Genomic DNA, 10180 nt, shown 5'->3' on the forward strand with positions numbered 1-10180 from the left:
GGAGGAAAAATATGAAAGTAGATGTAGAAAACACAAGTACTGCAAGTCAATGAAGTCGAGAAACAATCGAATATGAACAAATACAAAAAGTGCAATATATGTTTTTAAAGTGAAATGAAAAGCTGTAGAGTTTGTGCAGGAATGTGCAAAATATTTCTTCAGAGAATGCAAAGATTAACCGTATGAAGTATATATATCTGTACAGATATCAAAAGATGTGTTCATCTAACCGTCTAGCACAGGCGTGCCCAAATTATTTCCCATGAAGGGCCAAAACTCAATCTGGGTGGAGGGCCGAGGGCCAAAAATAAACGTGGAATTACATTAAAATGTATTGTGTTTTATAGAAAATTAACATTCTAAATCTAAAATAACATTTCAATATAATAATCTACTTTTTATCTGTTTGGTAATTGTAATAATTTGCAATTGGTTATATATATTTAAAAAAAACATCTGCATTTGTGGGGAGCTTAAACATTTAATCAGTAAACACCCCGTTAAAAACAGTTGTATTTTCCACCTTTGTAATCAAGAGAGAAATTTGACTTAATTCACAACTTGAAAAATCCTCAAGGTACTTTGAAAATCAGCTTTATTGTCCATCTTTTGTAAACAATTTGCCATGATAATTTGACAAAAACATGCAATATCCTGGTTGCTAATGTGGTTCCTCCTCGGGCCGGTTGCACCAACTGGTCTTAACTATGCCTGGTCGTAACTCCTACGTCGGTCTTAGTTAAGACCATGGACTTACGCCTGTTGCACCAACACGGCTTACGTCTGGTCTTAACTATGCTGGTCGTAGCAATGCGCGTCCATGTGAATTGCCAGGGAATGCACCCTGATTGGATGATGTTGCAAAAAATGTGCCTCGCGACCTGCTTGGATCACTGTGCCACTACTCTCTCTCAGCCACTGCTGTAAAACACCCTCCCTCCTCTCACCCTCCCTCGCTCCGGGGGAAAAATGGCGGCGATTGAGCCAGAAAGACAGTCTGAATGAAATTGAATGTAACGTTCCCAATTCTATGTATTACATTCTAAAAACTAACGGCAACATTTTGGAAGGCTAAGCCACACAACTAGTTAGTTATAATCTAACGTCGTGCTTTCAAAGACGGCGAACTGGCGGTGTTACGACGATGACGGTCAAAAAGGTCTCCGCGGAGATCTCTGTTACAGGCAGGCTCTACGCCTCCTCCTGACCAGGTGTAGGAGTTACGCCTGGTCGTAGTGAAAATAAGGCTTAAGCCGTCTTGGTGCAACCGGCGTAGCTGTTAGGTCGTAAAGTTACGACCAACTTAGCTTAAAGGAGGACTTACCCCCTAGATATGTATTAGAACAGTGATTTGAAAATACCTATGGAAAAAACCAAGAAATGACATATACTCTTGTCTATACTAGACTCTTTGGCTGTGTTAAGTCAAGATTTTTTTTCGGAAATCGACGCCATTACAGTTTGCCTACTGCCTCAAAAATAATTTATTTGAGAGGGGCAATATCTTTATAATTATCAACAACTAGCCAACGCTGGTGGCCTGTATGGAAACAGAAAATCCTGAAATGGTTGATAGTTATATCAATTTGGCCATTCAGTGGCGAACTAGAAATTTAATTATTTTTGTCCCGTTTTGTCCCATGTGTGTGTGCGTGGCTTGTCTAAACTTACGTTAAGAGCCTCGCTGCTCGCAGCACACAGCACACAGTGAGGACAAACCTCTCGCTCTGGGGTAACACAATGCGAGATTTCTCCACGTAATTCCCTCGTCTAACTAGAGATAAACCGCGCAATGAAATCCGTTTTTAATTTTAGTTTGGGGGCTTTTCGTGATTCTTGTTAAAAGTTGTGCAAAGGTTTTCCTCTCAGCGCAGTGCAGGGCAGGCTGCGCCTCGTCCCTCCTGCCAGACCCAGGCTGGCGAAACAGCCTGCTGCATGCATGGGGCGCTCGTAACCTCACGGAGCAACAAACAAACAGACAGAAATAGCTGGTGTGCGATTTAGAGAATACAGTCTGAGATTGGGTACAGGATTGAGGGAATCCCGCATCTGTTTGCGAAGGTGCGACTGGACAGGACGCTTTTCACAGATGGGCACAGTAGTCGGAGCGAGGCGAGTGTCTCTCAGGGCTACTCAGGGCAGAGCTGCAGATCTCTCCTCCTCCTCCGCGCATTCAGTCTGTCCAAAATCATTACCGATATAATCTCAGTAGGAGGGATGCAGGGAAATATGATAGTAGCCGATGTGTTTAGAGAAGCTTTGTCACTTTGTCACGTCGTAGTATAGCGTTATATTTTACATGTGCGCTAAACTGCGACCATATTTGTTTGCGGAAATATCAGACTGCTCTCTCTGCTGCTCTCAGAGCACAGAGAGCCCAGCTGCTGCTGGCCTGCTGCGCGCGCCCGCGGAGCTTGGGGCTCGTCCATGTAACAGTACGACTCTCGCCTGCCTGGGCTGGAGACAGTGCTTGCAACTCGGACTGATAATATAAACATCATCATTCGAGCTTATCCAGGTAAGATATCAATAAAGTAATGACACATTCAGCGGGAAACTAACTATAATTAAGACATGTGCCAACTTTGACGACGTTTGGTTCGGTATTTTAAGAGCAAACAGATTTTTTTTTACTTCAGTTAGAGCCCTCTGGAGCCTGATACTAAGTAAGGTTTTTCCATCTTGCCTAGTTGTATAGGCTTTGGAGATGCACCAGATGCACGCGCTAAACCCACCGTGACGTCAGGTTGTACCAAATATCCCATTCATTTGAGGGCACAAAAAAAGCAGTTTTCCACCTTTAGAGGGCGCTTATGCCAGATATGCTGCTGAAAAATGATACAAATGGTAAAATGGCAACAGTTTGGTGTCAAATGTGGAAATTCTGACCAGAATTCTTCACACATCACCCCCAAAGTCATATATATTGGTTAAAAGCTGAAAAAAAGTGTTTTGGAGGTAAGTTCTCCTTTAAGACCAGTGTAAGACCAGTTGGTGCAACCGGCCCCTGGTCGTTAAGGGCGCCTGTTCAGAGGGAGGGGAACTGGTTGGAATAGCGTGATCCTCCCACGTGCTATCCTACCGGTGAAGCTTCCTCTGTCAGGTGAAAAGAAGCGGCTGGCTAACTGCCCATGTCTTGGAGGAAGCATGGAGCCAGTTTCGGCTCTCCCCAGATCGGCAGAGGGTGGAGTAGCAACCAGGATAAATAAATTAAGTTCGGGGGGGATATTGAAAAAAAAAAAAAAAAAAACGTGGCGGGCCAAAACAACTTTGGCCCGCGGGCCCCAAATTGGTCAGCACTGGTCTAGCACATTGAGTCAGATGTGTTAATCTAACCGTCTAACGCATTGAGTCAGATGTGGAGACTGATCATGTTCAATTCAAATGCTTAGTTCATTGTCAAGCTGTCACTGGCTGGAATAAGTAGACTAGCCCACACACTACTTGAGGAACACCTTACTAATACTGGGTAGATCAGCTTTCAGCTCAGTGTCAACCGCAGCTACCAAAGTGGCATCTGCCTCCAGGTTGAACGTGTTGCATTCTGAGATACAAAGAGGTTATATGGAGTTACTGAAGTCTTTATGTCAGCTCCAACCACTCTGGCCAGTCTCCTCTCACCTCTCTCATCAACAAGGCGTTTTCCGACCGCACAACTGCTGCTCACTGGACCTCCCCCCGACCCCCACCTGCTGCTCGTTGGACCTCCCCCCGACCCCCACCTGCTGTTCACTGGACCTCCCCCCGACCCCCACCTGCTGCTCACTGGACCTCCCCCCGACCCCCACCTGCTGCTCACTGGACCTCCCCCCGACCCCCACCTGCTGCTCGTTGGACCTCCCCCGACCCCCACCTGCTGCTCACTGGACCTCCCCCCGACCCCCACCTGCTGCTCACTGGACCGACCCCCACCTGCTGCTCACTGGACCTCCCCCCGACCCCCACCTGCTGCTCACTGGACCTCCCCCCGACCCCCACCTGCTGCTCGTTGGACCTCCCCCGACCCCCACCTGCTGCTCACTGGACCTCCCCCCGACCCCCACCTGCTGCTCACTGGACCGACCCCCACCTGCTGCTCACTGGACCTCCCCCCGACCCCCACCTGCTGCTCACTGGACCTCCCCCCGACCCCCACCTGCTGCTCACTGGACCGACCCCCGACCCCCACCTGCTGCTCACTGGACCTCCCCCCGACCCCCACCTGCTGCTCACTGGACCGACCCCCACCTGCTGCTCACTGGACCTCCCCCTGACCCCCACCTACTGCTCACTGGACCTCCCCCCGACCCCCACCTGCTGCTCTCTGGACCTCCCCCCGACCCCCACCTGCTGCTCACTGGACCGACCCCTGACCCCCACCTGCTGCTCACTGGACCGACCCCCGACTCCCACCTGCTGCTCACTGGACCTCCCCCCGACCCCCACCTGCTGCTCACTGGATCTCCCCCCGACCCCCACCTGCTGCTCACTGGACCTCCCCCCGACCCCCACCTGCTGCTCACTGGATCTCCCCCCGACCCCTACCTGCTGCTCACTGGATCTCCCCCCGACCCCCACCTGCTGCTCACTGGATCTCCCCCCGACTCCCACCTGCTGCTCACTGGACCGACCCCCACCTGCTGCTCACTGGACCTCCCCCTGACCCCCACCTACTGCTCACTGGACCGACCCCCACCTGCTGCTCACTGGACCTCCCCCCGACCCCCACCTGCTGCTCACTGGACCTCCCCCTGACCCCCACCTACAGCTCACTGGACCTCCCCCCGACCCCCACCTGCTGCTCACTGGACCGACCCCCACCACACCATTCTGTGTCAACTCTAGAGACTTATGCGTGAAAGTCCCAGGAGATCAGCAGTTTCAGAAATACTCAAACCAGCCCGTCTGGCACCATCATGCCGCGGTCAACGTCACTGAGATCCAGGCATAGATTAACCACCTGTGCCCCGGGGACCTCCGACCTCTAGGGGCCTCCAAAATCCCACCAACTGTGGTCTCATCCTGTCTTTGCATCCGCAGCCCTCATTGCTGTCTTACAGCACTGAGTCATTGCTGTCTTACAGCCCTGAGTCATTGCTGTCTTACAGCCCTGAGTCATTGCTGTCTTACAGCACTGTAGCAGCCTCATTGCTGTCTTACAGCACTGAGTCATTGCTGTCTTACAGCCCTGAGTCATTGCTGTCTTACAGCACTGAGTCATTGCTGTCTTACAGCCCTGAGTCATTGCTGTCTTACAGCACTGTAGCAGCCTCATTGCTGTTTTACAGCACTGTAGCGGCCTCATTGCTGTCTTACAGCACTGTAGCAGCCCTCATTGCTGTCTTACAGCACTGTAGCAGCCTCATTGCTGTTTTACAGCACTGTAGCGGCCTCATTGCTGTCTTACAGCACTGTAGCAGCCCTCATTGCTGTCTTACAGCACTGTAGCAGCCCTCATTGCTGTCTTACAGCACTGTAGCAGCCCTCATTGCTGTCTTACAGCACTGTAGCAGCCCTCATTGCTGTCTTACAGCACTGTAGCGGCCTCATTGCTGTCTTACAGCACTGTAGCGGCCTCATTGCTGTTTTACAGCACTGTAGCGGCCTCATTGCTGTCTTACAGCACTGTAGCGGCCTCATTGCTGTCTTACAGCACTGTAGCGGCCTCATTGCTGTTTTACAGCACTGTAGCAGCCTCATTGCTGTCTTACAGCACTGTAGCGGCCTCATTGCTGTCTTACAGCACTGTAGCGGCCTCATTGCTGTCTTACAGCACTGCAGCCCTCATTGCTGTCTTACAGCCCTCATTGCTGTCTTACAGCACTGCAGCCCTCATTGCTGTCTTACAGCCCTCATTGCTGTCTTACAGCACTGCAGCCCTCATTGCTGTCTTACAGCCCTCATTGCTGTCTTACAGCACTGTAGCGGCCTCATTGCTGTCTTACAGCACTGTAGCGGCCTCATTTTTAAAGCAGTTTTGTTTTCCCTTCGGCTAGATAGTGATATATGAAAAACTGCCATTTTCAAAGAGGTCCATCGACCTCTCACCTCAAGATATCTGAATGAGAAAGGGTATGGATACCCCTGAGTCTTTCATTTACAGACATGTCCACTTATACCAAGTCCACTTTATGCTAAGCCTATGCAGCTTTTGGCAAAAACCATCCTGCATGTTTTGCATGCAGTATAAATGTGCTATTTTGCCCTATTCTCTTTGCCTATTTCTGCATACTGGGGTTTCTAAATAAGTCTTGGAATTACATAAAATTGGTCTGACTGGAAAACTGAGATTCTTGTGCATTCAATGAGGCCAAAATATTCATGTGTGATGATGTTAGTGTCCATAGCCATTTCATTGTAGTGAGAGCATTTTTCGAAACTTAAGTGACCTATTGTGACCTCTAGGATAATCACAGCATAATGAAACTTGACCTGACTGTATGAAGTGACCTAATTGTGACCTCTAGGATAATCACAGCCTGATGAAACTTGACCTGACTGTATGAAGTGACCTATTGTGACCTCTAGGATAATCACAGCCTGATGAAACTTGACCTGACTGTATGAAGTGACCTATTGTGACCTCTAGGATAATCACAGCCTGATGAAACTTGACCTGACTGTATGAAGTGACCTATTGTGACCTCTAGGATAATCACAGCATAATGAAACTTGACCTGACTGTATGAAGTGACCTATTGTGACCTCTAGGATAATCACAGCCTGATGAAACTTGACCTGACTGTATGAAGTGACCTATTGTGACCTCTAGGATAATCACAGCCTGATGAAACTTGACCTGACTGTATGAAGTGACCTATTGTGACCTCTAGGATAATCACAGCCTGATGAAACTTGACCTGACTGTATGAAGTGACCTATTGTGACCTCTAGGATAATCACAGCATAATGAAACTTGACCTGACTGTATGAAGTGACCTATTGTGACCTCTAGGATAATCACAGCCTGATGAAACTTGACCTGACTGTATGAAGTGACCTATTGTGACCTCTAGGATAATCACAGCATAATGAAACTTGACCTGACTGTATGAAGTGACCTATTGTGACCTCTAGGATAATCACAGCCTGATGAAACTTGACCTGGCTGTATGAAGTGACCTATTGTGACCTCTAGGATAATCACAGCATAATGAAACTTGACCTGACTGTATGAAGTGACCTATTGTGACCTCTAGGATAATCACAGCACAATGAAACTTGACCTGACTGTATGAAGTGACCTATTGTGACCTCTAGGATAATCACAGCACAATGAAACTTGACCTGACTGTATGAAGTGACCTATTGTGACCTCTAGGATAATCACAGCCTGATAAAACTTGACCTGACTGTATGAAGTGACCTATTGTGACCTCTAGGATAATCACAGCCTGATGAAACTTGACCTGACTGTATGAAGTGACCTATTGTGACCTCTAGGATAATCACAGCACAATGAAACTTGACCTGACTGTATGAAGTGACCTATTGTGACCTCTAGGATAATCACAGCCTGATGAAACTTGACCTGACTGTATGAAGTGACCTATTGTGACCTCTAGGATAATCACAGCCTGATGAAACTTGACCTGACTGTATGAAGTGACCTATTGTGACCTCTAGGATAATCACAGCCTGATGAAACTTGACCTGACTGTATGAAGTGACCTATTGTGACCTCTAGGATAATCACAGCACAATGAAACTTGACCTGACTGTATGAAGTGACCTATTGTGACCTCTAGGATAATCACAGCATAATGAAACTTTCTTTTATTTCGAACCACAAACTAGAGACCTAGGGCATTCAGGGTGTGTGTGGCTTTGCTATATTGACAATAAGGGGGGGTTTCTGAGCAATTTCCAGTACAGAAATGTTGCACAATGCTTGCACATACACGGCCGAACACATCTCCCGGTGGAGATAATAATCACACATAATAAAGATCTAAATCTAAATAGGATAATAATAATAATAATAATAATAATAATAATAATAATAATAATAATAATAATAATAATAATAATAATGATAATACAAAGCTATTACAATCATTTTTGAATTAAGAAGATTAACTGAAAGAAGAGGAGAGAGTCTATAAGTCTGCTGACATCACATAACAGTTTGCAGGTTTCCTCAGTGAAGTTTTGCTGGTGTCTGACTGTGTGTGTGTGTGTGTGTGTGTGTGTGTGTGTGTGTGTGTGTGTGTGTGTGTGTGTGTGTGTGTGTGTGTGTGTGTGTGTGTGTGTGTGTGTGTGTGTGTGTGTGTGTGTGTGTGTGTGTGCGCGTGCGTGTGTCCAGTAGCAGAGAAGTGCTGAGTGTGTGTTTGGACTCAGCAGTGGAGCAGTCTCCTGGTGAAGGGTGACAGAGAGCAGGGAATTAACTACAAGTGTCCCGGGGCCACTGTCACTCAATGGTGTGTGTGCGTGTGTGTGTGTGTGTGTGTGTGTGTGTGTGTGTGTGTGTGTATGTGAGCATGCGTGCGTGCGTGCGTGCGTGCGTGCGTGTGCGTGTGTGTGTGTGTGTGTGCGCGTGTGCGTTTGACCTCCAGTGTGCAGGTGTAGTCAGGTGGACAATCAAGCCACTTTTTAACTGGCCAAGATCCGGCCCGTGGCCTTTCTGGTCTCCAAAGGAGCGAAGCTGCAGGGAGAGTATTGGTGAGTTTATTTGGTTGTGGTTATGGTTTAAACAAAGATGGTCAAACACTGAAAGCACAGACACTTGAGTGAGTACCCCTGATGAGACAACACTAACAGACACTCGAGTGAGTACCCCTGATGAGACAACACTAACAGACACTCGAGTCTGTACCCCTGATGAGACAACACTAACAGACACTCGAGTGAGTACCCCTGATGAGACAACACTAACAGACACTCGAGTGAGTACCCCTGATGAGACAACACTAACAGACACTCGAGTGAGTACCCCTGATGAGACAACACTAACAGACACTCGAGTGAGTACCCCTGATGAGACAACACTAACAGACACTCGAGTGTGTACCCCTGATGAGACAACACTAACAGACACTCGAGTGAGTACCCCTGATGAGACAACACTAACAGACACTCGAGTGAGTACCCCTGATGAGACAACACTAACAGACACTCGAGTGAGTACCCCTGATGAGACAACACTAACAGACACTCGAGTGAGTACCCCTGATGAGACAACACTAACAGACACTCGAGTGAGTACCCCTGATGAGACAACACTAACAGACACTCGAGTGAGTACCCCTGATGAGACAACACTAACAGACACTCGAGTGAGTACCCCTGATGAGACAACACTAACAGACACTCGAGTGAGTACCCCTGATGAGACAACACTAACAGACACTCGAGTGAGTACCCCTGATGAGACAACACTAACAGACACTCGAGTGAGTACCCCTGATGAGACAACACTAACAGACACTCGAGTGTGTACCCCTGATGAGACAACACTAACAGACACTCGAGTGAGTACCCCTGATGAGACAACACTAACAGACACTCGAGTGTGTACCCCTGATGAGACAACACTAACAGACACTCGAGTGAGTACCCCTGATGAGACAACACTAACAGACACTCGAGTCTGTACCCCTGATGAGACAACACTAACAGACACTCGAGTGAGTACCCCTGATGAGACAACACTAACAGACACTCGAGTGAGTACCCCTGATGAGACAACACTAACAGACACTCGAGTGTGTACCCCTGATGAGACAACACTAACAGACACTCGAGTGAGTACCCCTGATGAGACAACACTAACAGACACTCGAGTCTGTACCCCTGATGAGACAACACTAACAGACACAACAAAGCTCATTAATGAGATTAGTACCTCATGATTGATAAGTAACTTGTGATCTCGAGATGATAGCATAAAGAAATGCAACGGCCGTTCTTGGTATCCGTATGTAACACGTTACCCCGTATTGTTGTTTAGGAATACTCCCCGATGATGTGTTCCAGCTTGAGTCACACCTTCCAGCACACACCTGTCTCCCCTTAATGGTCCCTAACCAAATATTGTTTGCAGGGAATTGACGGCATGCAAACATTGTATACACACTCAATTTGACTAAAGAGGGTTTGATGTTTTCTTACCGCAATCACTTAAGCGTAGGCAAAAGCCACACATGCTCCTCTGTTTTGCATGACATAGAGCAGATGTTGAAGCCTGGGTAAGAGTGGAAAT

The sequence above is a fragment of the Poromitra crassiceps genome (assembly GCF_964638095.1).
Source record: "Poromitra crassiceps genome assembly, chromosome: 13".
NCBI classification, from domain to species: Eukaryota; Metazoa; Chordata; class Actinopteri; order Beryciformes; family Melamphaidae; genus Poromitra; species Poromitra crassiceps.